Below are 24,211 nucleotides of genomic sequence, written 5' to 3' on the forward strand. Positions count from 1 at the left end.
TCGGCACCAGGAAGGGAGACGGTAACTAAATCACCAGAGGATCTTGTCAGTGGGGGAGGCACCAACTTAAATTTGTCCAACAAACTTCACCTTTTCCCTGGTAACCTTCTCATCACTGGGTTCCCTTTCCCACACACCTTTCTTTCTCTTGTCTTTAGCTGAAGATGGTGCCTAAACTGTGGTTTAGGCCATTTTAGGCATTACTCATTACTCCCTGGGTATCTCCCATGTATACGTGAGGTACACAGTTGATAAACTTCTCCGTGTTTTCCTCTTGATTTGTCTTTGGTTACAGGAGGTCTCAGCTGAGAACTCAGATGGGTAGAGGGAAAATTATTTTTCCTCCCCATGGGAGTTTCCAAAGTGTAATCTAAAAAACAATCTCTGTCCTTATTTGTGACTCTTCTTGGAGGAGACATACTATTTGCTCCAAGCTGCCCCAGATCTGGGTAGAGGCTAGCCTTGACTGGAACCTCTGCCTGCCATGAAGCTGTTTCTACCCAGCAACAGGGTGGTTGTCTTTCCTCATGGGTGAAGGAGGTGACTTACTGTGGGATGTGATCTCAGGAGCAGAAGTTTACCTGAGGTTCCTGACAGAAATGCTTTTCCCACCTGCTGGCTCCCTAAAGATGGTGTGCCAGATATAAAGCTTCATTCCTTCTGTTAAAATGCAAATACACCTGTAGGGGAGGAAGACATTTCCTCTTCCCAAATGTGGGTTCGTCTGGCCGGAGAAAGAATTAAATTCACATGAGACAGAATAGCAAGAGAAAATTAAACAAAGCTTTATGAGGAACCATGGCCCAGGGTCTTTCTTCCGTAAGGAAGAAAGGGCACCGAGGAAGTGGGGTGCACAGAGTGGTTATATACCCCCAAACAGGGTGTTTCACATATGATTGAAATGTCCCTCCTACAATAGTCAGAAGGTTGCCCTGTCGGCACAGAGCTTCATGGACACAGCAGGTGGTGGGTCTGCTATCTTGGTGGGCGTAGCAGGAGGCAAGTCTATTGTCTGGAGCTGGGCAGTCACAGGTGAGCGCAGCAATCAGTTCCTAGCCTAAGGAAAGATGCTTAATCCTTAAAGAAATGCCAGTTGGGAGAGGGAGGGAAGTCAGTTACAGGAGGTTACCAGACAAGCACAATAAAATGCAGATTTAAGTCCTTGCCTTTGGTATTGATTAAGAGTTTCTAGAGAGAAGGTCATCTCCTTTCTTCTTCCTGGTACAGAAAGAGGCACCTTTTACAGATAGAGATTTACCTTACAAATGTAAATGTGTCCTAACGAAGGGCAAGTTCCATTCCTCAGAGCCTCCTTCCCTGTCCCAGTTTATCAAAAGCAATCAGCCTCAAATAATCCTGATGCCAAAGAGACATATCTTGGGGTGGCCAATTTCAGGTCCCCACACACCCAACTGAATAGTTACCACTGCTGTTCAAGCCATTTACAGTGTAGTGAGACTGAGGCCCTTATCTATCCTGAGCACAGGCTTTAAGAAAAAGCGGAAGAGAAAGGAGCATGAAGGTACTGAGATCTTGGCAAGAGAAGGAAAGGGAAAAGGTTGGCTTAAAAACAATGATAATAGTGAGTAGACATACCACATAGAGAGAAAAAAGGCAGACTGAACATATTTAGGATAACTTTCATTACAGTTTTGCCTAAGGCCAGGCTGAATGCGAATGTTTCTCTTTTAGCAGAAGTGATAATACATTCACTCAACAAGCATTTATTGAGTGACCTCTAGAGAAAAAATGATAATTAGATTTTTAGAAATTATGCAAAGGAAAAAAAACCACTACTAGAAAAATATATGCCAAATTTTTTCCAATGGTTCTGTTACCAAAGTAGAATTAGAATACAAATGCAGAATTAAACTCAATTTTTCTATCAAGAAGTAATTATAAAGGAGCTATGTCTAAAAATGCGTTCTTTCTTCTGCCTCAATATGTTTTGGGAATATAATTATCAACTACCTTTTTTTTTTTGGGTTAAGACACCAGCACTGTGACTTCAAGCAGTGTATCATTTCTATGCATGTTAAAAAAAAAAGTACCAATTTAGAAAAAATAGGATAATAGTACATCTCTCTAGAGCAAAGTTTGGCCAAGTACACCCTTCAAGTGAAATCCAGTCCACGGCCTGTTTTTGTGTGAATTAAGAACACTTTTCCCATTTGTTTGTTTTGCTGAGGAAGATGCGCCCTGAGCTAACAGCTGTGCCACTCTCCCTCTGTTTTTTTAGCATGTGGGCCACCAGTACAGCATGGCCGCTGACAGAGCCGTGTAGGTGTGCGCTGGGGAACTGAACCTGGGCTGCCCAAGTGGAGCGTGCTGAACTTAACCACTATGCCACTGCGGCTGGCCCTCACATTTTTTTTTTTTGGAGGAAGATTAGGCCTGAGCTAACTACTGCCAGTCCTCCTCTTTTTGCTGAGGAAGCCTGGCCCTGAGCTAACATCGTGCCCATCTTCCTCTACTTTATATGTGGTACTCCTACCGCAGCATGGCGTGCCAAGCAGTGCCATGTCCGCACCCGGGATCCGAACCGGCGAACCCCGGGCCTCCGAGAAGCGGAATGTGCGAACTTAACCGCTGCGCCACCAGGCCGGCCCTGGCCCTCACATTTTTAACCAGTTAAAAAACAATCAAAAGAAGAATATCATTTCATAACATGTAAAAAACACATTAAATTCAAATTTCAGTATCCATAAACAAAGTTTTATGAGAACACAGCCACTCCCATCCATTTACATATTGTCTGTGGCTGCTTTCAAGCCAAAATGGCAGAATCAAATAGTTGCAACAGAGTCTGGCCCACAGAGCCTAAAATATTTACTATTTGGTCCTTCACAGAAAAAGTTTGCCAGCCCCTAGTGTGGAGTGTTAGTTCCCAAAGTCTCTTCTATGGAATCGTCTCCCCGGGTGCTCTGCATAAAAAAGGCTTCCATGGTCAGATAAGTTTGGCAGAGTCTGCATGCCACAACTCACTCTCAGATAATCATTGTCTACAATGGCATATTAAAGGATCTGAGAAGTCGTGTAGTAAATAAGTCAACTGTTTTAAGCCAGTTTCCAATGCTCATTTGACCTCAAGAACAATGTCTCTCCATTCCCTTCCCTTTCACATTACACCCATAAGCTTCCCATGGGACTGAAAGAAATTCTAGCCCAGGACATTTGAGTTGGGACCTCCTTACAGGTGGGAAGTATTTTCAAGCTTGGATTGGACACGCTCCCACAGCACTCACTGCATGTCGAAGGAATGTTGGAAATCATTTTGTCCAATCGTCTCATTTGACAGATTGACAGACGGAGATCGATCATGGTCTTGTAGCTTGGCTACAGGCTACTTCTTCTGCCTGGAAAGCTCTTCTTCTGGTCATCTATATATCTTAATCTCTTGCCTCTTCCAGGTGTTGGCTCAGATGTCACCTTCCCAGTGGTGCCTTCCCTGACACCCTAATGAAAACTGAAACCCTTTTTCCTGGCACTCTTTAGCTACCTTTACTGTGTTATTTCCTCTCATAGCACTTATCACTGTCTAACACACCCTGCATTGACATCTTTTTAAAAAATTATATGTCACCCTTCATTAGAATATAAACTCCTAGGGATTTTGTCTGTTTCGTTGTATCCCAGGGCCTAGAATGGCGTATGACTCACATACATTGTATTCAATATGTATCGCTGTGCTTATTAGTGGCAGAACCAGGGCTTGTTCCCAGACCTCCTGCATCCTCTGGCAGAAAAGCAAGTGAGGTAATAGATTGAATGTGAGCTCTTAGCATCATGTATGTTTAGATTCAAATCCTAATGCTGGCATTTAGTAGCCGTTGCAATTTGGACTAGCTTTCTCCTAGACACCATTGGTATAAACAAGGCACAGGTTTATTTCTACTCCTCTCTTGTGATAAAGAGGTCCACGGCTGATATGGCCACTCGACAGCCATCAGGGACCCAAGCTCCTTTCACCTGTTTGCTCCACCTTCCTCAGAGCATGGTTTCCCTTCCCGGGTTTTCCTGGCTGTGGGAGCTCCAGTCTCACATCCATATTGCTGGCAGGAGGAATAATTCAGTTTCCTCTAAAGAGTCTTCCCACTGACTTCTGCTTCTCTCTCCTTGATCATCCCTGGGCTGGGAAATGTAGTATTTAGGATGGGCGTGTTGCTAATCCCAATAAAACTTTCCTCTGATGATAATGAAAAGGGAAAGAATGGATATTGGGAAGGTAACTAGTAGTCTTCGACATAGTAGCTGCGTAACGTTGGGCAGATTACTTAACGATGTCCACCTTGTAGAGGGTGTTAGTTTCCGAGGGCTGCTACAACAAAAGGCCACAGGCTAGATGCCTTAAAACAACAGAAATTTATTGTCTCGCAGTTCAGGAGGCCAGAAGTCTGGAATCAAGGTGTCAGCGGGGTTGATTCCTTGCTGGAGGCTCTGAGGGAGAAGCCGTCCTCTCGTTCAGCTTCTGGGGGTTGCTGGGGGGCGGGGGGGGGGGGGCGGTAGATTTTTCCTTGACCTTTATAGTGCCCCTGGCTGGATCTGAAAGTTAAACTGACAAAGACAGGTGAACAGGAGGAAAGCATACAGATTTATTTAGTGTAAGTTTTATGTGACACAGGAACCTCCATAAGGAAATGAAGACCTGAAGAAATGGTTACCCTGGTGTGTTTTTCTGCTAGGTTTGATGAAGAGTGGAAAGATAGAGTTATGGGACAAGGCGTGTGTGGGATGCGCAGTAAACTAGGGGAAGCTTAGCGAGGCCAGCTTGTCTGGATTCTTGTGTCCCTTTGTCTTTGAGACATAAGGATGGTCCTCTCCTCTGAGGATAGGGGAGGCTCCTCTCATGGGAGAGTTTTATGACCTGCTTCAGGGGAGGAGGGCAGGGTGTGGGTAAGGGGGTTAGAGGGCCGTTTTTGCTTTTACTGTTTTCTCAAACTCTCAGCTTAAAATATTCACCATGCCTAGGTGCCATATTTTGGAGTTGTGCATCCTGAACGCCACCACAGGCAGTCTTTGGCCTTCCTTGGTGTGCAGGCCCGTGGTTCCAATCTCTGCCTCATCTTCTCTGTGTCTCCACGTGCCCTTTTCTGTGTCTTATAAGGACTCTCTCATTGGATTTAGGGCCCCATGTAAATCCAGTACGTACCTAATCCAGTATGATCTCATCTCAGTCCTCACCTTAGTTACAAGCAAAGACCCTATTTCCCGATAAGGTCACATGCTGAGGTTCCAGGTGGACATGACTTTTTTGGGGGGATACTATTCAATGCATTAGGTGGAGTTATTGTGATAATTGAAGATTATGGCTATAAAGTGTGGGCACAGCCTGTCGTGTCAGGAAAATAGATCTTTTTACTGAGAAGTGAGTATGAAATTACAGACACGTGACAAAACACTTTTTTGGAAGTTATAGTATGAAAAGGGAATACCTTTTCTGACTTTTTATGCATGTTTATATGTGGTTTCATGCACACATCGCAGACATTTAGTTCTGTAACTGAGTTAATCCTGAGGATGAAACTTGGGGAAAAGTAGCTGTTGGACCTGAGAAATAGCATTCACCTGTACCGTGTGGAAGAATGTTAGGAAAATTCCTGGAAGTGCATGTGGCAGGTAGGTGGCTTTTGACCTGCTCAAAATCATTCTGCTCTTTCTAGGAGGTGCCCCAGCTGGGCCAGTGCCCCAGGACTGCCCCAAGGCCACAGCTGTTTGGTCTAGGATGAGCCTGATCCCAGTCTATCAGAGACTCTTTGTAAAGAATCTGGAATTTTGAACTACTGCTGTCAAGAGAGGGTGACTGGAGCTGAGCCTTGCTGCTGCAGCTTCTGGTCCTGCTTCCTGCTTGCTCCCAGGGCAAACCCAGAGCCTTCCAGTTTGTTTGTGCTTTGGAGTTTGTTGAATCTGGTGCGGGTCATTTTCTGCAACCCACAGAACCTTAACTGATAAAATATTGAAGTCTCAGAGACTAAACCCAACATACAAAGGACAGTATACAAATTACAGATGATATCTACTTTCGTATGTTTTCCTTCTAAATAAACATATCTATTTAATTTTTCTGATCTTGAAATCATTGATGAATAACACAAAGCTGATTTTAAAGCAATCTTCATTTTATGGGTAAACTTGAGCACATTAAAATGTGTCGGGGGGACCAAGCTCTCTTAAGAGTGTCATTAGACCTTTAAGTATCAAGCCTCCTGTTCATCTGAACTCTGGGAAGGTGGAGCTAAAAGAGCCAGGGCAGATGCAAATGAAACTGGCACAGACGCTGGGATTTCTGCTCAGATCTTCACGTTCCTTTTACTGTCTATTATTTGGCTTGAAAACCTGTGGCCCAGAACATAAGAAAGATAAAACAGAATGGAAGCTAAAGTGACCAAATTTTATAGTAAAAATCTACACCAAAGTGATAGTGTGGACATTTTATCTATTTTGGAACCAAGAAATTAAAGAAGAAAAGGCTACACAAGGTATTTACTTTCTTAACATATGTATTTATGTATTTAACGTATTTGCTGCATTTTGAATTATATTCAAATTGTTTAATGTGATGATATTTGTTGGTGGTATTTTTAGTAAAATAGAAATAAAGGTAGTTTTTGCCGTGGCAGCGTATTTCCTTCAAGCATCTCTGAGACTGGGGGTAGAGGAGAATGTGAAAGGATCTGAGACAATCCTGGCATAGGGAGAGATGGACAGTGGCACTTCTCTTTGGCCTCCTGGTGTCCTGAGACTGCATGTAGTGTGATGGACATTTCTCAGGTTTACATGTAACGGTCAGGGCTACCTGGTCTATCTGACAGTATTTCCTTTCCCATCAAATTTTTATATTTTTAAAATGTACTTTAGCTGCTGAGGATAAAGGTGCAAGTCATTTTGTGAAAGGCATCTTCCAGCTTTTTTAAAGTTTGTGCCTTACTGCTTGACCTTTATTGAATGCTTTTATATATATTATACGATATAATCTATAGGTTATGCTCAGATTAGTATTTCATTATAATCGTGCATAACATGCTTACACAATTGTTTCAAAAAGTAGAATTGTTGTGGTCCCCATCTAGAGGTGAGATAGACCTTTTCCTTCCCCCTAAACTTGGTTTGGGTGTGTAGACTGATGATGCCATACCAACACCAAGAGGGTACGAAAGGTTTATTACTCACATAATGAGGCTTTCTGGGGAGAACAGGGCGGCTTCCCAGCAGGTCTGAGAATGGCTTGAGAGGGCAGGGAGAGGAGACTGACCCTGCTTTCATTGTGATTAGGGGCTGGGAGCTCTTGTGGGCCAGAACTGCAATGGTTGGAACTTCCCTTGGTGCCAAAGGAGGAGGCACCAGGGATTTCTTATCAGCTTTCCCAGATGTGGGGCAGAAGGAGGGGGAAGTGGCCAGGCTGGAAAGCTGTCAGCAAACATCAAAGTTTTTATTATAAGACTAAAAGACTTAAAATTTCATGTTTATTAATAATAAAATGTTTAATATGTACCTTATTATATTTTTTCTCATGATGTTCAATAACATAAGCAAATCATTCAAGCAGCTTAAAAAATTAGTATATGGTCCTAGAAACTGTAAAAAGTGAGGAAAATGAAAATACTTGAGGTAGTATAAAGTAGTTAAAAAATACCATACGAAAGGAAATTTCAGGCTGGTTCATTCAGGAGCCACTTTACCGAACATGTAATGTGTCCATCTTTTCTCTGTGAAAAGAAAATTTTCACTTCAAAAAAAAAAAAAAGCAAACAAGTAGCTCAGTGTATTATCTTATTTTGGGCTTCCAAGTTTGAGACTGTTACCGAACCTGAAGTGAGTTCGCTCACCTGTTGCACAGCAAGCCAATCTCTGATACCGGGTGTGGTGGAAGAAAGTAGGAATTTTATTTTTGCACAGCGCTGAGCAAGGAGAGAGGGCAGCAAACGCTGAAATCCCAAACTCCCCGAAAAGCTAAAAGGAAGGGTTTTTACTTGGGGCTTTAGGTAGGGGAGGGGGAGCATATGGCCTTTCTGGTCAGAGCTTTCCCACCAGCCTGTCTTCAGCCTTGAGACGCTTGCAGAGAGGAGGAAGCCCATGACCTTGCTGGTCAGCAGCTTTCCCACCAGCCCATATCTCTTTGCGGGAGGTGATAGTCCAGGTGCTTATCCTTGACGGTGTCTGTCTCCATGGAGGATAGTGGATTCTGGAGCCAGGAAGCCAGGGAGCAAGCAGGGAATGAGTGTTTTAGTTTTAACCCCATATATGCTGGGTTTAATGTGGGGAAACTGATACCAGGGTCGATATCAAGACGTCTGAAGTAAACCAACTGTTGAGGGCTACACTACCAACGTGGGGCTTGGGGCGTGACTGTGCCTCGTTAGAATGTGAGTCTCCCTACGGCTGAGACTTCGAGTCTCTCTTGGTCCCCCTTTGCTGTTAGTACCTGGCACAGAGTAGACACAGTATAAACGCAGTATAAACGCTGGAGGGTTGGATAGAGGGATGGTAAGTTCAAGGGAGTTGCCACTAGATGGCAATGTTTACTCGGATCTGTGCTGCGAATCTTCACAGCATCAAAACAAGGGAGAAAGCGCGGTGGCTCTGCCGCAGGATCCCATCAACCACGCATGCCCCAACCCCCCAGATCCAGCCCCCTCGCGGCTGCTCCTGCAGCCCCAACAACCTTCTAAAATTCTAGCGGTTAGAGAATCATGAGATATTCTCTTTATAAGTAACCTTAGATATTATCTGTTCTATTCCGACTCCCACATTTTTCACTCCAACGAAATGGGGGCCAGCCAAAATCAGCAATTGATTTAGTTCAGATGTCTCAAACTTGGGAGCCAAAAATAAAGATAATACACTGAACCACTTGTTCGTTAAAAACAAACAGACGAACGAAACACAAAAACCCACAAGAATCTCCGGTAGGGGAGACTTCTACCCGCCCCCTGGCAATTACCCTGTTTCCCGGTCTGCTCCTGCTCACCCACAAAGTCCGTCTCTGCAGTCACTCCTGGAGAAGTTTTCTGCAAATCAGCCAGCTCTGCCCCTTTGATCCTCACGCCTGATCTCTTTCTGCATTTGGCCTCAGGCCCAGCTGACCTGGCTTTTTTCTTATTGTAAGTGGCAGTTTTTTTAATCTGAAAAGTACTAGTGCAAATCCCATTGTGTCTTCCGTGGCACACCGAGGTTTCTATTTTATCTAATCCTGGCATTTAATAGCACCAGAGCCGCTCTGCTATATTCAGTCCTGTGTTGGTCACATTTCCATGCGTTTTAACAACCTCTCAAAATGCACCTTTTCACATAGAAGTAGAGTAAGTCCAATCTAGCCATCATTCATTAAGCATTTATTACATGTATATTAATAGAAACAGGCTCTATATTTGTCTATAAAAACAAATAGCGTTCTATTCTTAAAAATTAGAAGTGCATGGCCAGCCCCGGTGACCTAGTGGTTAAGTTCAGTGCACTTTGCTTCAGTGGCCCAGTTCAGTTCCCCAGTGTGGACCTACACAGCTCTGTCAGTGGCCATGCTGTGCTGTCGGCCCACATACTAAAAAACAGGAGAAGATTGGCATGGATGTTAGTCCAGGGCCAATCTTCCTCAGCAAAAAATTAAAAAAATAAAAACTAGGAGTGCAATCAGATAAAGTACAATAAAATACATGAAATGCATTGTAATTTAGTGAAAATAAGTAGCATGGTGTTTGGTTAGAGAGAAATGAAAAATTATTCTGGAATACAGATCATTGCAGCACTGAGCCTTTATCTACAAAATAGGAATGCTCATGCCCACCTCCCAGGCTAGTGTGAAAATTCAGGGTGAAAGAAAGAAAAAAAATACATATATGTATATATATATATAAATCATTTACTACAGTCCCTGGTCTACAGTAGGTACCTGATAAATACTAGTTCCCTTCCTCTTTGTAATAGAGGTGTTTTTTTTTTTTGAGGACGATTAGCCCTGAGCTAACATCTGCTGCCAATCCTCCTCTTTTTGCTAGGGAAGATTGGCCCTGAGCTAACATCCATGCCCATCTTCCTCTACTTTATATGTGGAACGCCTGCCACAGCACGGCCTGACAAGTGGTGTGTAGGTGCACACCAGTGGGCCGCCGAAGCAGAACGTGTGAACTTAACCGCTGCACCATGGGCTGGCCCAGTAATAGAGGTTTAACCAACAGGAAGAAGCGGCTAATTACAAGAGTTTCCTGAAAACTCTGCAAAGAAAGTAATATTGGTGTTGGCGCCAGAAGGGCGAATGGGAATTTGGAGGCACAAAAGGAGGAGAAAGTTCCAGGCAGAGATCAAAGCAAATAGATTGAACGGTGCGTCTGTTGGGTCCTCTGGAAGGCAGATGCTGAGGCAGTTAGGGGTGCAAGAGGCTTATTGAGAAGTAACGTCTATGAAAACTGAGAGGGACTGGGGAAGCACTGTGAAGCAGGCGGTCTCAGACCGCAGTGCAGAGCTGAGTCTCCACCCACCCAACAGGGGGCGCTGGAGCAAGATTGCAAGTTAGGGGAGTCCTGCATCTGGCAGAAATATCCAGGCCCTGTGCCCCTCCAAGGAAGAGCATGACCTTCGCTCAAATGTGGCAGAGCCTGAAGGCAGTAACAGCTGGAGGCTGTCAGCTTACTGCACTTTTGGCAACGGAACAGCAAGATTTTTCCTGAAGGGAGATCTGAGGAGCACACCTCATGTCTGCTGTCACAAGAAGTATTTTGTTATACTTCCTTCTAAGACTTACAGAGTGCCACTAAGCCCAGACACCGTGCCAGGCACTTATTTCATTTATTCTCAGCAGCCGCATGAGACGGGTAATATCCTCACTTTACAGATGAGCAAAGTGTGTTTCAGTCCATGCTTTTCCCAAGCTGCCTGCTCAGAGCTACGCCGGTGGTGGCTGTTGGAACCGACAGAAGGTAGTTCCTGGAGCGGACCGAGGGGGAGATTGGGATGCGGTGTTGCACAAGCTGAGAATAAGCTGGAACTGGCAGATTCTAGTCAAAATGGTAGTGACCACGGTCGTTTCCATGGCTTCCCACTGGACTCCGAATAAAGTGCAGACACCTTTCCATGGCCTCCAAGGCCCTGACTGAGCCTCCAGCCCAGTCCTTCTCAACTGGGGGTTATGTTGCCCCCCAGGGGCCATTTGGCAATATCTGGTGACTTTTTTTGTTTGTTTAAGGAAAATTAGCCCTGAGCTAACATCTGCCGCCAATCCTCTTCTTTTTGCTGAGGAAGATTGGCCCTGAGCTAACATCGGTGCCCATCTTTCTCTGTTTTATATGTAGGACACCTGCCTCAGCATGGCCTGACAAGCAGTGTGTAGGTCCACACCCAGGATCCGAACTGGTGAACCCTGGGCCGCCGAAGCAGAATGTGCGAACCTAACTGCTGCACCACCGGGCTGGCCCCTGTCTGGTGACGTTTTTGATTTGTCATAACTGGAGAGGAGAGAGTGTAACTGATAGCTAGGGAGTAGAGGCCAGGGATCCTGCTAAACATCTCACAATGCACAGGACAGCCCCCACAGCACAGAATCCTCCAGCCCAAAATGTCAATAGTGCTGTCTGAGAAAACCTGCTCCGACCACTTCTCCTGCCTCTCTCCCCTCATTCACCACACTCCAGCCACACTTCCTCAGAGATGCCAAGGCCTTTCACACCCTAGGGCTCAGCACACATTGTCTCTTTCTAGAAGCTCGTCTTCCCCCTTCACATGACTTAGTCCTCCCTCAGCTCTCAGCTCAGATGCATCTTCCTCGGAGAGCAGCCTGACAACCTTCCACGGTACGCCCTCCCCACCTCTCCTGCCATTTTCTCTCACGTCACCCTGTGGTCTCTCTCCATTACACTCACCACAGTGGGTAAATCCAGATTTATTTCATTGTTGACTTATTTATGGTCTTTCTTTCTCCCTGTACTATAAACTCCAAACACTATATTCCCACCGGTGAGCAAAGAGCTTAGCATTTTGTCCATGCTCAAATGTAGTTGTTGAGTGAATTAATGACATTATCCAGAAGATGCCTTGGTTTGGGGCAGCTAAATCCCAGACGCACTTATAGAGTGAATTTAATTGCAGTTTAGTTACAGTGTGGCATTTGTCATTTATTTTGTTATTGATTGTCCCACATTTTTGGTCATCAAAGTTTTTTTTCAGAGACTGTCTTATAATATTTGCTTTGCCATGTAGAATATCTCATTTTACAAGGTGAATTATGAATGAAATAAAAGTAAGATTTACACATCTTTTCATGACCTTTCTTGCCCCCATGCATCCCCCTCCTGTGCTCAGCCTGGCTCTCAGCCCTCGCTGCACACAGCAGGCAGACTCCTTGTTCCTCCAGAGCCCCAGGCTCCCTCCCCTCCAGGCCTCTTCACCTGCTGTTCCTCCACAAGCGCCATTCCCTGGACCTCCCCTCATGGCTCACTCTCTTATTTCCGGTCTCAGCTCAAATATCAGATATCCCCGTAGGGGCTGCCCCCACCATCCCTCTAGAATAATCAGTGCTCTCTATCTCCTACCCTCCTCTCTTTTCTTTCAGAGCATGTCCACTGCTTGTTTATTTGTGCATTGTCTGTCTTCCCAACTAGAATGTAAGCTCGCTGAGGGAGGACGTTCCCCGTCTTGTTTTTGGCTGCATTCCCAGTCCCTAGAATGGAGCCTTAGTAAATACTGTTGAATGAATAGATCAGTATATGAGTTCTGGGATGCAGAGAAAGGTACACAATACCTGTAACAGAAGAGAGCAGACTCTGCATAGCAACAGTTGTCCTCTCTATCAAAAGCTGCCTTCCAGAAAGGAAGGGGCAGATCATAGAGTTTCCTCCAGTAAATGTAGCTTCCGTGTTCTCCTCTAGGAAGAGTCTGTTTTGATCCAACTTTGGATGAACTTCTCATGTGTCCTGCGGTTACTCTCACTGCCTCCCTTCACCACACCTCATTCTTCTTACAGAAAGTGTGCTGTCAAGAGCAGTGAGAGAGGTTACCTGAGCTTCTGGTGGGGAGGAATATCCTGGAAACAGAGAGGACACTGCTAGAGGCAGTTAAAATTTATCTCATACTCCAGTCCACGAGTGTTTATGGCCTTACTATAGTCTTCGATCCAGTTCTCAGAACAATAAAACCCTCTTACAACATTTTTAATGTCCTAAGCAACTAAGAAAAACTTAGCAAGACTTCCCACGCAAGGGGACATGTCAAATTAATTGTGTCTAGAGTTCTGAACTGTGTTGAAAACAGAATCTTCATAATGGTGTTTTAAATTGTCTCACTGTAATTCAAGTGCAGGAAATGCTGTTGGAAGAAACAGGAGGACGATTCTTCCTCAGTACTTTCCAAACTTAATAGGGCCATATTTTCTTTCTTTTGTTAATAAATGTGAAATGTCCCACCTTCTACTCTTGTTGCTGGATGGATGTGGTTTAGCACAATACTATTCCATTAGCATTTCTGTCCAAACACAAGACAGTATAATGCTGAGCTGGAGACTATATGAAAAGAAATTAACCACAAAGACAATTACAGTTTAAGTAGTTTAAAAATCTGAGACATTGTGAAAAGTTGCCATTTAAAAAAAAACACCTGAAATTCCCTGGAATATCTTGACCTTTTATAACTAAACTACAATACATAGTTTCACATTTATGGTGAAATTATGCTCTGAATTGACTTCAAAATATTTCAGTTTCTTTTTCGGAATTTCATGGTCTTTGCGGCTATATTAACAAAAGGAAAGAAAAGTAAAAATATCATGAAGCTATGAATTGTTTGTGTTTTTTTCCTTTAGAGAAACCCCGACAAACCTGAACCATCACTGCATTTCTCTTTCTTACCACTAGGAGGTACTAACAACATCAGTGACCAAAAGTTCACTGTCTAGTATTTCAAGTGTGATAAACTATGGGAAGAAGTCCAGTGAGCCCAAAGAGAAATATACTTATGTTTATTTTTGAAAAATCAACTGATAGTAGTTTTATTTGAAAAGACAACATATAATGGTCTGTTTTTGCTGTAATGGGAAAACAATCATAAATTTTGTTACTAATGTTCAATCTAGAAAAGTAATGTAAAGAAGGGATGCATATGAAAAAAATTCTCTCTTAGTCTCTCAAATAAAGTAAGCTGAGATGTACTCTTGGACTCAATGACAATACTTCTTGAAATTTGTACGAAGGTAAAATAGCAGACAAGTGAGTGGAAAATGAATGGATGAGATGTTCATCTCAACATTGTTTAAGATACTATATAATGGCTATATTATGCTGTCTCTACATAGTGGAACACTGTGTAATCATTAAAATGATGGTGTAAATCTGTGTTTTTTTGCCATGGAAAGCTACCATGCAATATTAAGTTAAAAATGCAGGCTACAAAATAATGGTTTAATATCTCACTTAAAGAATTTAATGATAGGAAAACCATGGAAAATATTCACTGAAATTGTTACCTTTAGTTAATACCAACCCTGATACTAGTTCCCCTACATTAAACCCAGCGTACATGGGGTTAAAACCAAAAGCACTCACCCCCTCTCCATGCTTCTTTAGTTGCATTCATATGTAAATATCTGTTTCTCTAAACTTTGACTCCCTGAGCTTTAGAACCAAATAGAAGTTACAAATTGTTAAAGCCCAGGTGGCTTCATGCTTGGCTCACAATAAAGTTTTGGCTAATCATGGGTCCTTGAAGTTTATTACAGGAAAACTGATGTCTAGAGAATATGAAGAAATATTCTGAATATTTCTTCAGAATAACTGAATATTTCTTCTGAATAACTGAAGCTTCCTAGGCCCCAGCTCCTTGGCTTCCTGGCACCAGAATCCACCATCCACCACAGAGGCAGATGACCAAGGACATCCACCTGCTGATTCCCTTATGTCACATCCCCCTCTCTGCAGGCAGCCTCACAAGGCCAAATGCAGGCTGGTGGGAAAGTGCTGACCAGCAAGGTCACTGGCTCCCCCTCCCTACAAGCAGCAAATCTTTAAAGCCCTTTAGCCACTTCTTAACAGGGGGGCTAGCAGTTCCTAAGGAATTAGCTGGTTGGTACTCCCTTTGCCTGGCAAAGAAAATAATAAAACCATTTTTTTCCTTTTCACCCAAAACTCTGTTCTTGTTATTTGGATTGGCACTGAGTTCAGAGAAGGAACTTTTGGTAACAAGCTAATGATTGTCTCTAGATGATGTGATTATCTGTTATTGAAGGGGAGGAAGAACCATTCCTCTACCCTCTAGGTCTTTCTGGCTGGTCTAAGAATTAAAATGACATGAGACAGAACAACAGGAGAAAATCAAACAACGTTAATAACATGTACACATGGGAGAAACTCGGGAAAACTGAGTAACTCACCAAAATGGCTGGAGCCAGCACCTTAATTAAATACCATCTGCAGCTAAAGATAAAGGAGGATGTTGCGAGTAGTGGCTTGGGACTTCAGAGGGGAGGAAGGCAACTCACATGGAGATGGAAAAGCAAACGTTTGGTAAACGTTTGCTGGGCCATCTATAGACATTGTGACCTGAGAGAACTTTGATAAAAATGGGCCTAGCAAGGTTCCTCCCTGTTGATCATACTCAGAGTTATCTATGGTAATGGCCTGTCCTGGGAACAGGCCTCTATCTTAAATTCTTTTAGGCACTTAGGAGGAAAGTCAAAGTTTCTTTCAGAGTCTTTTGTCCTTAAAAATGATCAAGCCAAAGAGACACATTTTGGGGTGGCCAATTCCGATCCCCCATGTTATCATTATTTTCTGCTTGCGTGATCTTGAAAAAAGAATGTAACCTCTCTGTACCTCTCAGTTTCATTGGTAGCAAATGGAAGTAATGATACTTCATAATAATGTATGTAAAGCATGAAGAAGAGTATAGAGCATATAATAAGTACTTAAAAAATATTAGCTATGGTTCTTATTGTCCTAATTGTCTGTATTTTCTGATTTTATGTGTGTATGTATTAGGTTATAATCAGAAAAAATAACTATCAGAAAAGATAATAAACTTTTTTTAAAGTTGGTTCACGTGGGGGAGGAAGGAATTGGATTTATTCCCATTTGTAAGAATAGTAAGTCCATTCCTATTTACCCAGAAAGTTAAATGGTCAGATCTTTTTGATGTCTAATTTTCTAGCTATTCTGAACAAGAATTCACTTACCATATATGGAATAATTCCAGCATTAGGTTCCTTAGTGTCAATTCAGGCTAAAGTGTAAAAATTAAACATTGTTAAATTCTGGCATATAGTAAGAGCTTAGAATATGTTGTAGGTGTAACAAGAGGCAATTAAAAAAATCATATGGACACTTTGCACTACAACTCTTTCTAGATAAGAGATCACTTTTGTTTAGAACAAGGACACTTAGATAGATAAATGTTTGGGTAAATGAGGATACTAAAGCCTGAGTGTAAATTGGGTCAGTGCTTTACAGAGGAAAGGAAGTTGGCGTTCTTCAGTGTGAGGAGAAAGATGAGAAAAGAGGCAAGCTGAGGAGAGGAGAAGAGGAGAGGAAAAGCGAGAGGAGAGAAGAGTAAGGCAGGTGAGAAGAAGGGAGAGGTAGGGCAAAGAAGCCTGATGGCGGACTGGAGGAAGAGAGCCTACACAGGACTTCACAGAAATGTCCAAATCATTAGGGGCAGCAGGTGAGGTGATGGATCTCAGTGATTCTGTAAAGTCTATGTACATTGGTTAGTTGAAAATGATGCAAAGGTTGAATTTCACATCTATGTGGATGCTGGTTGAACAGAGATAGCATGTGTAGATACAAGATTCTTGAGGCATAAGGGAGCCTGAAACCACACACACCTCCAGAAATTCAGAGAAATCTTGGACCCCTCCAGGCCATGAAACTTGGGCTGAAGGCAATCTAGATCTCAAGGGAAAAGTTGGTAGGGGGAGGGAGGCTTCTGGAAGCATCATCCAGATTACATAAAGTTATGTGTGTGTGTGTGTATGTGTGTTTGTGAGAGAGAGAGAGAGAGAGAGAGAGAGAGAGAGAAAGTACACATATGGGAACAGAATTGGGAAATGGAGAGAGAAATCAGTTGTGCTTATGAAAAATCCAACTACCTTTATATGTTTAATACTGTAGTAGTCACATTTCATGCAAATATGGAATCTCTTCTGGTTCCCTCCTGCTTCCAGTTAGTAGTTGAATGTATTGTCCAATATCCCTGACAGCAGATATCTCCAGTCATAGGAAACTCAGTGCCCTTGGGGTGAGTCCTTTCCATCTCTGTAAACTTCTGTGGTTAGGAAGTTCTTTATATGGAACTAAGATTTTCATTCATTCATTGGCCTAACAAGTATTTACTAAGTGTCTACTGTGTCCCAGGAACTTTTCTATGTACAACAGTGCCCCCTTATCTGTGGTTTCTCTTTCCAAGGTTTCAGTTACCTGAAGTCAACTGCAGTCCAAAAATATTAAATGGAAAATTCCAGAAATAAACAATTCACAAGTTTTAAATTGCATGCCATTCTGAATAGTGTGATGAAATCTTGTGCCCTCCAGCCCCGTCCTGCCCCAGATGTAAATCATACCTTTGTCCCACGTATCCATGCTGTACATCATACCTGCCTGTCAACCACTTAGTAGCCATCTCAGGTATCAGATCAACTGTCGTGATACTGCAGTGCTTGCATTCAAGTAACCCTTATTTTACTTAATGATGGCCCCAAAGCACAAGAATAGTGATGCTGGCAATTTGGATATGACAAAGAGAAGTTATTGTTGTTAATTTTTTACTGTGCCTAATTTACAAATTAAACTTTACCATAGGTATGTATGTATAGAAAAAACATAGACTCACAGGGTTCAGTACCATCTGTGGTTTCAGGCATCCACTGAGGGTCTTAGAACGTATTCCCTGTAGATAAAGGGGGACTATTGTAATGGGGGACAGGGTCCTTGCTCTCATCAGACTTATCTTCTGGTGCATGCAAAGACTAAATGAATTAAAAATATATACTATGCCAGGTAGTGTGCTAGCATATACTAAGAAGGAAAATAAATAAACCTTAGGGTAGAAGTATGGACCAGAGATATAAATTAGTGAGCTGTCAGCTCATATAATGTCTTTATGATGATGTCTTTAGATGATGAGTATAAATGTCTTTAGACATAAATGTCTTGAGATTATGAGTATAAATGGCGATGAGAAGAGCCCTAAGTCCCTCTAATATTGAGATCTGGGGAGATGTGGAGAGACTGGCAAAGCAGATATAAAGTTGCAGTTTTCTGAAACTTTCATTTCTGTTCACCAGAGTAGAAACTCTCTCTTCCTCAGGAAGAAAACAGTTTTTCTATTTGAAGATCATTATTCTGCACATTATAGTGGAAATTGATGTTTGTTCATACTGGTGGGAGCAGATTCTTTCCTACCACCGGGTGCAATAAGGTGGCAGTGGGGCAGAGGAGCTGCTGGGACTGTGTCCACTTAGGAGGGGCAGCAACAGCAGCAACCAGCAGCCACCAACAGAGGCAGAGGCCACAAGGTGGCAATGCCAGATCGATGCCAACTGCTGAAGAGAACTTACTGGCCGCTGGGAGAAGGGGAAGCCACCCAGGGTCCGCCCAGGGTAAGCGATATCTTCTGCAAGTTTTTTTTGGTGAGGAAGATTGGCCCTGAGCTGACACCTGTTGCCAATCCTCCTCTTTTTGCTTGAGAAAGATTGGCCCTGAGCTAACGTCTGTGCCAATCTTCCTCTATTTTGTATGTGGAGTGCCGCCACAGAATGGCTTGATGAGTGGTGTGTGGGTCTGTGCCTGAAATCTGAACCCATGAAACCTGGGCAGCCAAAGCAGAGTGTGTGAACTTAACCATTAACCGTCGGGCCGGCTCCAAGTCCTTTTTGAAAGTCATTTGTCCAAGACAAGAAACAAGAATTATTTAGAGTTGCTACTTGCTTTTTACAGCCTCCTCAGTTATCTTGACCTCTGTTTCCTTCTTACTAATGTTTGGCCCATTGTACTCCCACCCCCTTGCACCCAACCTATTCTTAATTATATTCACTAAAATACTGCAAAGGACAAACTTGAGATCAGACCCTGAGGCATCGTCTCTTTAGAGACATCATTAAAATCTGCAGGGAGAAAGAATCTGTTTGACAAACGTCAAGTTGGATTGAACATCAGAGTCAAATCAATGCCACTCATGCACCATCCAGCCAGTTTCTGTCCATTTTGCTGAAAGATGTCATGAGAGGCGTTGCCAAGTGCTGTACAGAATTGCAGACACCTGCAGCATTACCACCAGTCTCAGCTTATCAAAACAGGAAGTGGGTGTGTTGGGCTCAGATTGTTCCCTATGATTGTGAGCTATCTCCTGGTGATCACTTCATTTTCTGAAAGCTTACATGCTTCCCTTTGACTAATGCATAATAGAATCTTGCTTCAGATGGTTATTAAATTTATTTACTCTGAATTGTCTGCAGAATTTCCTTCCTTCCCTGTTGCGTAAATTAGAATATTGACTCATTTCCAGTTCTTCCACTATTTTGTGTGACTTTCAAAAGGGATTATGTCAATGATTAAGTAATATCTTCTCCTAGCTTTTGTTTTTGAAAGTCATTTGTTCCAGACAAGAAACGAAAATGATTTATAGTTGCTACTTGCTTTTTACAGGCTCCTCATTGATCGTTACCTCTGTTTTCTTCTTACTAAAGTTTGCCCCATCAGTTCCCACCCCCTTGCAGGGGAGTCAGGCTGGACCAGGAGAAGCAATAACCAAGTAACTCCTTCCAGAGGATGGGACCGAAAAACTGAGGCGAAAGCATGATAGTCTGGCTTAGTTGAGAGCAAGGAGGGACGAGATGAGTCCAAGTTAACGTCCATCAGGAAGGATAAAGAATCGAATGTGTAGCAAACAAAAGGTCAAAACTGGGGTGCAAAAGCAAGCCAGGACCAAGCAAACATGGTATAAGACTGTTGTGTCAAGGGGTGGGCCCCATGGCCCAGTGGTTAAAGCTCGGTGGGCTCCACTCTGACGGCCCTGGGTTTGTGCACCCCGATCCCAGGTGCCACTCATCAGCTGTGCTTCGAGGCATGCCACGTGCAAAGTAGGGGAAGGCTGGCACAGATGTTAGCTCAGGGCTAATCTTCCTCAAGCAGAAAAAAAAAAAAAGAGGAGGTTTGGTAACGGATGTTAGCTCAGGTGGAAACTTCCTCACACACACACAAAAAGACTATTGTGTCAAATTTGGTGACCACTAGCCACATGGGCTCCTGAGCACTTGAAATGTGGCTAGCATGGCTGAGGACCTGAATTTCTAATTTCAGTTTAATTGTAATGTATGTTGGAATTTAAAAATTGAAACAATGTAAAATATTTTTGTATTAAATACAACCCTAGTGTTTTGATAGGACTACATTTCACTTTAACTGTTGAATCATGTTTGAACATGATTTTGAACAGATTGAAAAAGACGTTATTGTGATGGTGTAGTGTGCCCTTTGGGCTTATTTTTCTAGTATGTCACATAAACACATCACCCATCTACTTGATGTCAACAAAATTATTTAGATGATTTTTGCTGTGCTCTGATGTAACATTGTAATGAAATTATTTCCATGTTTATGCAGATAGCACAAGTTACAGCGATACCTATGCAAATTGTAATTGGTAATTAAATGGAAATACTTATTATTTTAATTATAACAATTATATTATTGTTCTAATTTTAAAATTAAGTATGGCAAAAATTTTAAGTTTAAAACTAGGGCATGCTAGTGATGTAGAATCAGATGGAGTTGCAGAAGCCGGTCCTACAACCACAGCAGTGAAGAGAAAAGAGACTGGAAGAGGATACGCAGCAAATTTCACAATGAGTGACAACTGCAGTTTTCGTGGCAGAACAAAACCCAAAAGCTGCTTGCTTGATGTATGTATTTTCTTTAAGATAATGAAGTAGATAATATTAGAGACATTTTCTGCAAATACATAGTGAATTTGATGTTTCCTCTCAACAGTCAAAAAAGACTTGACAAGAATAGACTAAATTAGTTGCCTGAAATCAGAAATAAATATCCAACAAAAGTTTAAAAAATTGTGTGTAATAGGCTCTGAGCTTGTAACTTTAGCTAGCTATTAAATGGCTTAGATTCCTGCATATGCAAAAAAAATCATTATTAGATGGCGACGTGATAAAAGAAATTATTATTTCAGTTATGGAAAGGTTGTTATAAAATTATTAGGAAAAAAGGAAAATCATACTTTACAAAAAGTAAAATAGCTTCAGTGACGTCACCATGCAATTGCCTACAGAATACAAGCCCTTTTTAAGAATCTCAAAGATCAGTTGATTCAGAATTTGAAAGATTGCAAGTACTTTTCTTCAGCTTTAGATGAGTCATGCCCAATTAATACTTTGGGTATGTTTTGTCTCAAAGGGCTTCCAAATTTACGAAAAATTGTTAACTCATAGACTGAAAAGTCAAACTCTAGCATAGATATATTTGAATCTTTTATGACTGTCAAAGAATTTCAGCTAAATATGAAAAAAAAGTTTCTACCATGATGGAGGTGCTTCAGCTATTAGGTCAAAAATCTGTATTTATAGGAATTTTAAAACAAGAGCCTTTATGCTTTGTTTCACCATATGATACATATTGAAAATATCTTTGCTCAGTTTTCTGAGTCAGACTCATGGAAAGTGTCATGAATACAGTTATTAAAATTGTTCGATATATACACACAAGTGCTACGAATCAGCACCAGTTGATGGTACTGTTGAAAGAAGTAGAAACACTGAATTTAACAATCTCGTGCTGTTTACCAATGCTCACTGGTTGAATTATAAAAGAGTTTATGAAGATTTATTTTATTCTTAACTCCAAGATTTTCTTGAAACAAAAGAATGTTTGCTGAGTTTTCAGTAATCAAAGACAAAACCTGGCAGTATGATTTACGTTTTCTCACACATAATCATACTGCATATGAACAAACAAAACTTGAAGCTGCAAGGAACCGAAAAGCTTATTTGTAATCTAGCTCTATAGGTATGAGAATCGATGTTGATGTTGAAATTGTTCATAATATGTCAATCATGATTTACGCATTTTTCTAACATGAATTAATATGCCGAATATTTTAATTGTAGTCAACAGTGTTAGGTAAATTGGCTGAAAAAATAGAAGAACACTTTGTTGCTAATAGCAAGTTGAGAGTCGCTTTTCTTTTCCCCCCCAGCTTTATTGAGATATAATTGACATATGACACTGTATAAGTTTAAAGTGTGCAATGTGATGACTGGGCAATGATTACCACAATAAGGTTGGTTAACACATCCATCACTTTACTTCATTACCTTTTTTTGTGGGCGATGTGTTTTGAACATGTAAGATCTACTCTCTTAGCAACTTTGAAATACACAATACAGTATGGTTAACTATAGTCCCACGCTGTACGTTACATCCTCAGAATTTATTCATCTTGTAACTGAAAGTTTGTACCCTTTGACCAACATAGAGTTGCTTTCAACTTATGCAATACCACTTTGAATTTGAAGTTAACAGTGAGTTATCATAAGTTAGTGGATTTACTAAACTTTGACAGACGTAGTTTTGAAATTGATATGCTTTTTTTTTTACAATGCCAAACATTAGAGTTTGTTTAATTGCATGACATTTGCATAAGAAAAAATATTACTGAGAACTGTAAGGCATCATGCAACCACCAATAAGCTAATTATTAACTATACACTTAAGATAGGTGGACATACAATCTAAAGCTTACAGACTAGTTCCAAAAAGTACTGAAAAAATTTAACAGGATGAGCTTTTAAGTATGATTTATATTTGTAGTTTCGTGTTGTTGAAAAGTGCTTTAAATGTACTCCTGGAAAGTTGCTCTTTATATATGGCACTGAGGGGAATGTTAGATTACAAACTGCAAAAACGAATTATTTTTATGGAATTAGAAAGCTAACATTGTGATATTCAAACTTACTTGAATCAGTTTTCAATTTTCACTCAAATTAAGTTGATACAATATTAGTAATCTAAGAAACATTTGTTTTATAACTAGCAAAAGTCTGTTGAATTCAAGTTACACATGTTGAATGACCCAGTCTCTGAGTAGGCCTGAATGGTGAGGCTGGAACCAAGGCAGGTTGGTGTTAATCAATGTACTGTGCCATCCGGCAGATGTCTTCTCTGTAACCTTGTCTTTTGAGCACACTGTACATGAAAACATCCAAGGGTCAGGCATTCAGTTCTTTCAGAGATACACTGCTCTTTCCTGTTGTCTGACCATATAAACCAAACATCTCTTGTAACCTCTCTTCACTGATGGCTTCAGTTCTGTTGATCTTATTCCTAAGAATCAGTAGGCATGTTAGCAATGGTATCACTTATCAACTAGTGAATCAACTTCTTGTTTTGATTCTAACAGCCTTTCACGGTTTGCACAATCCACGAGAAATACGATGCCATTGATAGCAGAAAGGTAGTTTTTCCATACTCTTTGAGCTTGAACATGTGCACCCAAATCAAAAATTGTAAAGGTCATGCCAGAAATGGTTAGTTCTTGTGAAGTGGGATGTGTGACGTTGGGACATGTTGTCCAAGTCTGTCATCTTTTAGCATGTGTGGCAATGTTGTTTTCCCCACATTATTCAATCCACGAAATACCAATTTACCAATCTTGTTATGTAATCCTAAAAACTGTTGCAAACTGCTGAAACCACTGTAAATCCAACGTTACATGAAGGACATATCTAAATTTTGTAGGATCTATGATGAGAGAGAATGCAATTCCTTGTTTGGTATCAGCCCCGTATCCTTTGAGACTGAACTGCAAAGCATGATGGCAGCTTGACATGCTTTTCCTTCAAAGTCAAACCAACTCTTCTCAGAAAAGATGAACAAGTTTTGTCAAGGCAAAAGCAAATATTAAAAGAAAATAATTTTCATATTTGATTTTAGTTATTTGAAAAATTTTAAGTATGTTTGGAACAACTTGGCTGTGTAAATCTACTTTTTCAACTATGAATTTTTTGAAATCCAATACAGTTCAAGTATTTCGATGTAAATTTATCATCTGAACTGAGATATGCCATAAGCAAAAAATACACATGGATTTTGAAGAAGTAGTACAAAAAAAGTAAAATATTTTTATATTGATTACATGTTGAAATGATAATAATCTGGATATACTGAATTAAATAAAATATATGACAATTTCCCCCTTTTTGCTTTTTAAAAAATGTGGCTCCTAGAAAACTTTA

At 41.4% G+C, this 24,211-nt stretch overlaps 1 pseudogene; it reads right to left on the minus strand.

Annotated features, from left to right (window-relative positions):
* Positions 1-22,986: 22,986 nt before the first annotated feature.
* LOC100061231 (small COPII coat GTPase SAR1B pseudogene) lies at positions 22,987-23,827 on the minus strand (annotated as a pseudogene).
* Between the last annotated feature and the right edge of the window lie 384 nt (positions 23,828-24,211).

The sequence above is a fragment of the Equus caballus genome, chromosome 7, assembly GCF_041296265.1.
Source record: "Equus caballus isolate H_3958 breed thoroughbred chromosome 7, TB-T2T, whole genome shotgun sequence".
NCBI lineage: Eukaryota > Metazoa > Chordata > Mammalia > Perissodactyla > Equidae > Equus > Equus caballus.